Source organism: Rhincodon typus, chromosome 11 (genome assembly GCF_021869965.1).
Source record: "Rhincodon typus isolate 14 chromosome 11, sRhiTyp1.1, whole genome shotgun sequence".
In the NCBI taxonomy this organism is placed as follows: domain Eukaryota; kingdom Metazoa; phylum Chordata; class Chondrichthyes; order Orectolobiformes; family Rhincodontidae; genus Rhincodon; species Rhincodon typus.
In genome coordinates this window covers 44,886,903-44,894,925 of record NC_063342.1, presented here as the reverse complement: position 1 = coordinate 44,894,925, position 8,023 = coordinate 44,886,903, and the positions used below count along the sequence as shown (strand labels likewise).

The window sequence follows — 8,023 nt, the reverse complement described above, 5'->3', positions numbered from 1 at the left end:
CCTCTGATGCTGCCTGGCCTGCTGTGTTCCTCTAGCTCCACACTGTATTATCTCTGACTCCAGCATCAGCTGTTCTTACTATCTCTACGTCAGGCTCCTACTTGTTGACTACAGCTCCACCTTTAACACCATAATTCCAACCAAACTAATCTCCAAACTCCAAGACCTGGGTCTCTGCTCCACCCTCTTCAACTGGATCCTTGAATTCCTGACCCACAGACCACAATCAATGAGAATGGGCAACAATATCTCCTCCACAATAATCCTCAACACCGGTGTCCCACATGGCTGCATATTCAGCCCCTTACTATACTCCCTATACACTCATGATTGTGTGGCCAAATTTCATCCTAACTCCATCTACAAGTTTGGTGACGAAATTACCGTTGTAGGCTGGATCTCAAACAATGACCAGACAAAAAGGTATTGAGTGCTTGGTGGCATGGTGTAAAGATAACAATCTCTCCCTCAATGTCAGCAAAACAAAAGAGCTTATCATTAACTTCAGGAAGCAAAGGGGAGGGCACAACTCTATTTACATGAATGGAGCTGAGGTGCAGATGGTCAAGAGCATTAGATTCCTAGGAGTGATGATCACCAACAATCTGTCCTGGACCACCCATGCGATAGTCAAGAAAGAACAATAATGCCTCTATTTCCTCAGAAGGCTAAAGAAATTTGGCATGTCTGTAAAGACTCTTACCAATTTTTATAGACACACCATAGAAAGCATTCTATTCAGATGCATCACGACTTGGTATGGCAACTGCTCTGCCCAGGACTGTAAGAAACTACAGAGAGTTGTGAACATAGCCCAGTCCATCATGCAAGCCAACTTTCCATCCACTGACTCCATCTATACTTCTCGGTGCCTCAGGAAGGCAGTGAACATAATCAAAGACCCTTACCACTCAGAGATAATCTATCCCAACCTCTTCCATCTGGCAGAAGATATAAAGGCTTGAACACATGTACAACAGATTCATGAACAGCTTCTTCTCCATTGTTATTAGACTTCTGAATGGGCCTCTCAAATTTTAAATTTAATGTTGATCTCATTGTTTGTGCAACTCCTCTGCAACCATAACATTGTATTCTTGGCTCTGTTTTATTGCCCAAATGCATTTTGTATGGTTTGATCTGCCTGTACTGCACCCAAAACTTTTCACTGTATTTAGGTACATGGGACAATAATAAATCAGATCAAAGATGGATTCAGAGCATTAAAATGGATTGAATGGTTTAAAATTGGCCTAAACATAAACATAAAGTCACCACAGAAACCTAAAGCAGGTCAACTTTGTCTTAAGTACCCTTTAACAATGTACGAGTCAATTGCTGCCACACTAACTTATGGTAACAGAATTATTACAAATTTGGTCTCTCATTCTTCTGGTTTTGGAGATTTAAAAAAATGATGGTTTAGAATTTATATTTCTTTTTGTTAGTTTTATTGGCAGAAAAAAAGCACAATCAACCAATTCATCAGAAAAGCTTTAAAAATTGAAAACCACTAACTTTAGGATTTTCTGCAATCTATCACACTGATTTAAGATTTAATTTGTTCAAATTAAGTGGCAAACAAGCAAACTAACCATGCCTCCTCGGTGCATGTTGCAATCTTCCACAATGGAAATAGTTCAGAATAGATCTTCAAATTGTGGCTATTTTCATACGCACACGAGCACATTTTTTAAAAATCTATAAAAACATATTAGATTTGCAAATTAAATGACCTATCTACAGTGACAAACATCCTAAATGGTTTAGTACGGTCATTTTCTGTGATTTCAGACAACAGCACTCAAAGGTAATAGACCAGACACTGGTTAAAGATGACAATTTTTTATGATCAACCCATTTTCTGCTGGATGAAGGAAAAATATATCAGGTTACTATACGAGTATTTTTAATGCAAATTGTGTTTATTCTGCAAATACATTTTAGAGAAAGCTTGAACTGTAAACTAACCAGCACAAATTGTGGTTATATTTTGGGTACAAATTTCTGATTGCTGAACCTTGTATAAAATATACATTTATTCATTTTCTATTTTTTTCCTTTTATTTTCTACTTCTCAGTTCTCATTTTGATTTGATATTGAATTCATTCATTTTGTATTTCTTACTCATTCTTCCAGTTTCTAATACTTCTAATCCATTACTTGGTTATGAATACTTTGTCTATTCACAACATACCAGCAGACCATACTGACTCTTGATTTGGATCGTTACCAATTATTCTCTCTCATGATCCTCTTCAGAAGGTGAGGAGAAAAAAGGGAAAAGAGGGCAAAGAGCTAAGGACTTGATTCCTTGATGATGGGGGATTGCTGTGGTTTCATTTTTGCTTTAGTGATGTAAGATTGCTAGGATTTGAATTTTTTATGCCTCAGTGAACAACACAACGTTATGGGGATGCATCTCCTGTGTCAGCTGCAAGACAACAGCTCACAGTGAAAATTTTCTCTCAATAAGGTGCAAGTACTAATGAGAAACTTGTCTGTTGGTTCTAAGGGTGTAAGGGGATATTTAAAGAAAACCTGAGTGAAGAGGCATATTCGTTCATTGCCAAACAGGCTATATTTCTTTCAGAGATAGTAGGAACTGCAGATGCTGGAGAATCTGAGATAACAAGGTGTAGAGCTGGATGAACACAGCAGGCCAAGCAGCATCAATAGGAGCAAGAAGGCTAACGTTTCGGGTCTGGACACTTCATCAGAAATCGCCGTTGTTCTCTGCGATTCGGGGTTCTACACATTGTGCCCCTCTTAACAGCGTGGAGCAATGTTGTTAGATTTACTTTGTTTGGATTATAACCACACCTCAGGGCTGCAAACTAGTGTTTATCTTGACTCGTGTAAATGCAGAAACAGTTGCAAAGTCGCCGCACGCTCAGTCTCGGGGCGTGGGCAAAAAAATGCTGCAACGGTCACCAGCACGAGCACGCGCGCGGCGGGCAGTGACGTCACTGCGCGGGGCGGTTCCACCGTCACCACGGCGACGGTGTGGAACTTGGCAACCCCCTTAGCAACGGACACCTGGGTAACGGAGAAGTGAGAATACCCGGATATACCACTGTGAGCGGGATCCATGGCCGAGGCCGGGTGGTAAGTGATGTTTGTCCAGGGGGGGTGCCAGAGATAGGGAGGGGGTAAATCCACACGGAGTTGGGGCCGCAGCCGCGTGGCGCTGGGGCAGCCACGGCCAAAAGGAAAGACGGGAAGGAGGCAAGCGAGCGGCTTTTCTTTTGTGTTGTTTTCCCTTTCCCCATCCAGCCCCGCAGTGCTCATGGAGGGGCTGAGAAAGGTTAAGATTGGCGCTGCTTGGGTTGGCACGGTCAAACCTGCAGCGCCTCCTTCCCAGCTAGCCCCGAACTGGAAAGAAGAATTCCGGATTTTTCACCCTCTGATATTGGGAAGTGGGCAAGAAGTGCAGGCTCTTTAAATATGTCTCATTCTGAAGAAATTAATGTCGTTGTCTTAGAGTATAGAAGGTGGGCCGATGTGTTGGGGATCAAAGAAAGCCGTGCCATCAGTTTCACCACTATACTTGTCTGGGTTCCTTTCACGTTGCTCATGGACAAAAAGTTTTTTCTTAAATAATTAATTATTATCATTTTTAAAACTGATTCTTCAGCGACTACTTGTGTCCCACCTTTCCTTGCACGTTCTGACTTGTCTGTTTGGTACAACCAGCCCATTGATTTGTGACAGCGCTGTGCCACTGTATTTTCAAAACAAATATTTGCCTGAAATTGACGTTGGCAATCCTATGAAATATACAACAAACCGTACACTAACAGAATAAGCTGCTCAAATAGCCTATGCTACTATTCACATTCCCGTCTCCTCTCATTTTATCTACCGAAAATCTCAGCCTTTCAACGTATTTGAAAGCATCCAATCTGTTTGCCTTAACCATTTCTTGTGGTAATGAGTTTCGGTCCCTAAGTAGAGCAATTTCTTGTTATTTTCCTTTTGATTTTATTAATAACTATACACTGTTGCTGCCAAAGGAATGTTTTGCTGAAAACCTCAACCAATTGGACTGTGCTTGTCAAACTATCAACGCTCTTATAACCGTATAAATGTTGTTTCCCTTTATATTGTTATTTCTGGCAAATTGTCCTGATGAATGCACGTGGAAAAGCTTTGACAAATTGTCTTTTTCTTGGGTGGATATGCAAGACTATAGTGAAGAAGAAAAAAAAACAAAGTTGTTGGAAAAGCTCAGCAGGTCTGGCAGCATCTGTGAAGGAAAAAAAACAGTTAACGTTTCAGACCGGTGACCCTTCCTCAGAACGAAGAGTGAAGAAGAGTAGGGGAGGTGGCCTTGATATCTTAGCCAAATGAATCTCAGCAACAGTAAAATAGACTAGTTATTATACCGAGATAGCAAGAACTGCAGATGTTGGAGTCAAAGATAACAAAGTGTGGAACTGGAGGAACACAGCAGGCCAGAAGAGCAGGAAAGTTGACGTTTTGGATCGGAAAGGAAGAAGGGTCCCGATCTGAGACGTCAACTTTCCTGCTCCTCTGATGCTGCCTGGTCTGCTGTGTTCCTCCAGCTCCACACTTTGTTATCTCTAGTTATTATACCATTGCTTTTTGATCTTTACGTCCAAATAATTAAATATATAGTCTCTAGTTTTGGAATTTTCTCACAACGGCAAGTCTTCTTCTTTAGAAGTTACCTTAGCATGTTCAATCTCTCCAAGTCATTGTGATATCTGTTCTGCTTTTTTTTTGTTTTGGTATGTATGATACAAATGCAGAATGGCCAGTGCCTGCTAAGCATGCATATTGCTGTGATGACTCTTGTCATTTACAGCTTTCACCTGGGCTGTGAAACAGGAACAAGGTTGCAGCAAATGTAAGGGAATGTCCATGTTCTCAATTAAGATAACCTTGGCTGACAATAGGGTCGATATAGACACATTCCAGTACCAGTTTAGGTTCACTGTCAAAAGGAAGATAGAGAAAGTCTCAATTGCAAAGAAGGAAACCTGGAGCAACTGGTTAAAAGTGAAGAAACAAAGAAACAAGAAATGATTAGTAAAGAAAACAGCTGCCAAGAAATAAAAGTTTGGAAATGTAAAAATCTGAATCCAAAGGTGCTTTTCAGAGCCACCACATCTCTAAAAACAGAGCTGAACCTGCAAGAAAATGCTCCCTGCCCTACATCTGGTCTTATGTTCAATAGAGATCATTTCAAATTAATACAATAGCAAAATAACAAAGCTGCTGAATTTCATATGAATATAGCAAATGTTAAATTCTTCACTCCATCATAATAAAGTTGCTTGTTAAATATTTCACTTGACATTTTTCAGCATGCATGCACATTATATCACATAGATTTGAGATTTATACAATTCAGAGCCTTTTTTTGTATTTGCTTTGCTGTTTTGGTTTGAGGAGGATTTGGAAATACTCAGGCATTGGGCTACAACAAGGCAGATGGAAAGTAATATAGAAAAATGTGAAGCTATCCACTTTGGTAGGAAAAACAAATGTGCAGAGCATTTCTTAAAAAGTAGGAGGTTAGAAAGTCTAGGTGAACAAAGGGACATAGGTGTCCTTGTTGACAAATTAGTGAAGGCTAACGTGTATGTGCAGCAAGCTATTGGAAGGCTATTGACATGTTAGCCTTTATTGAAGGAGATTTGCAAATAGGAGGAATGAAGTTTTGCTTCAGTTATATGAGAAGCTTGGTCAGACTGATTTGGATGTGAACATAGGAGCTACGGTTAGTAAGTTTGCAGATGACACCAAAATTGGAGGACTGGACAGCGAAGCAGGTTACCGCAGAGTACAACAGGATCTTTTCAGATGGGCCAATGGGCTGAGGAGTGGCAGATGGAGTTTAATTTTAATAAATGTGAGGTGCTGCATTTTGGAAAGGCAAATCAGGGCAGGACGTAATGCTTCATAGTAATATCCTGGGGAGTGTTGCTGCACAAAAAGACCTTGGAGTGCAGGTTCATAGTTCCTTGAAAGTGGAGTCACAGGTAGATAGGATAGTAAAGAAGGCATTTGTATGCTTGCCTTTATTGGTCAGTGCATTGAGTATAGGAGTTGGGCGGTCATGTTGCGGCTCTACCCGACATAGGTTAGGCCACTTTTGGAATGCTGTGTGCAGTTCTGGTCTACCTGCTTTAGGAAGGATGTTGTGAAACTTGAAAGGGTTCTGAAAAGATTTACAAGGATGTTACAGGGGTGAAGGATTTGAGCTGTAGGAAGAGGTCAAATAAGCTGGGGCTATTTTGCCCGGAGTGTCGGAGGCTGAGGGATGACCTACGGTGGGGGAGTCCAAAACTAGAAGCCACAGGTTTAAGGTGAGAGGGGAAAGATTTAAAAGGGACCTAAGGGTCAACTTTTTCACGCAGAGGGTGGTGCATGTATGGAGTGAGCTGCCAGAGGAAGTGGTGGAGGATTGTACAATTACAACATTTAAAAGACATCTGGATGGGTATATGTATTGGAAGGGTTAAGAGGGATATGGGCCAAATGCTGGCAAATGGGACTAGATTTATTTAAAATATCTGATTGGCATGGATGAGTTGACCGAAGTCTCTGTTTCTGTGCTGTCTATCACTCTATGACTATATCTATGTGCAGATTTGGTATCCTTATCTCAGGAAATATATTATTGATAAGCTTTGTTGCGTACCTCTATTTCATAGTTGTTCCTGGGATGACAGGACTGTCTATGAATCAAGTTTGGGAAACTAGGTCTGTACTCTCTAGGCATTTGAAGAATGAGCAGTCATCTTGTTGAAATTTCTATTTTTAAAGCTGCCCTTCAAATCTTTAACAAAGCTTTTGGTCATCTGGCCTTAATGTCCTTTAAATTAGGTATACTAACATTGGTTTTTGTGCACATGGAGGCTAATTTGGGAGTCATTTGCCCTCTTGGGTGGTTATAGAAGACCATAGTGACGAAAAGTAGGGGATGTCGTCTTGAGATCCTACCCAAATGAATCTCAGCAACAGTAAAATAGACTGGTTATTATGCCACTGCTTTGTCCAAATTGCCTGTCACATTTTCCTACTCTACATTAGTATTTATACTGCAAAAAGTATTCATTGACTGTAAAGCCCTTTGGCTCTCCTGAGACCATGAAATCTGATAGATGAAATCATGATTGTTTTTAGTGTGGTTAATGTCAGATTTTAATAACACTTCTATGAAGCACCTTGAGATGTTTTACTATGTTAAAGGAATTATATAAATGCTGTTTCTCATGTGCAGTCAAGACTTGTGTAGTCCTTTATTATGGGGGTAGGAAAGGCATCACTTTCTTAATTCCCACAATGTTTTACAAGTGTTAACTGATGGCTGAGTAAAATAGAGCCATAGTCATAGCAGTGTAGATGTCTAAGCCTGGGAAAAGGCCCTTCAGCCCATCAAGTTTGCGCTGGTCAAAACGGCCAACTAACTCCTCTGCTCCCATTTTCCAGCACTTGGCCATAGCCTTGTGTGTCTTGGCATCGCAAGTATACATCTGGATACTCCTTCAATGTTATGAGGGTTTCTGCATCTACCACCCTATAGGCAGTGAATTCCAGATTTTTTACACCCCCATAAATCTCCTGCCCCTTACCTTAAATCTATGCCCCCGGTCAGTGATCCCTCCACCAAAAAGAAAAGATACTTTCCGTCTAACTTGTCAATATCCCTCATAATTTTACACATCTTTATTATGTCCCCTGTCAGTCTCATCTGACTCCAGGCTGTTCACTCTCTCTTCATAACTAATACTGTCCATCCCAGACAACATCCTTGTAAATCTCTTCTTCAGTCATGAAAAAGGTTGATACTTTTGATTCAGTATCTATTGTACTGTTTCTGAAATATATTGATCCATTTGGAATTACATTCCATTTTTGTATTGAAAAACATTAAGCCCTTTCAAAATTTATTTCAGTCCTGTATGTTCTTCCATTGTCCACATTTTCAAATATACTTTAAGTCATACTTCTTTATAGTTCTAGAGTATCATACAGTCAGAAAAATAT

At 40.4% G+C, this 8,023-nt stretch overlaps 1 protein-coding gene across 4 annotated transcripts in view; it reads left to right on the top strand.

Moving 5' to 3' along the window:
- The first annotated feature begins 2,979 nt into the window (after positions 1 to 2,979).
- arl13b (ADP-ribosylation factor-like 13b) overlaps positions 2,980 to 8,023 on the top strand; it is a 76,722-nt gene continuing 71,678 nt past the window's right edge. For all 4 annotated transcript variants that reach the window (XR_007263231.1, XM_048602975.1, XM_020528329.2 and 1 more), the window contains exon 1: positions 2,980 to 3,109. The gene's annotated coding sequence lies outside the window, so the exon portion shown is untranslated. The remainder of the gene's footprint in view (positions 3,110 to 8,023) is intronic.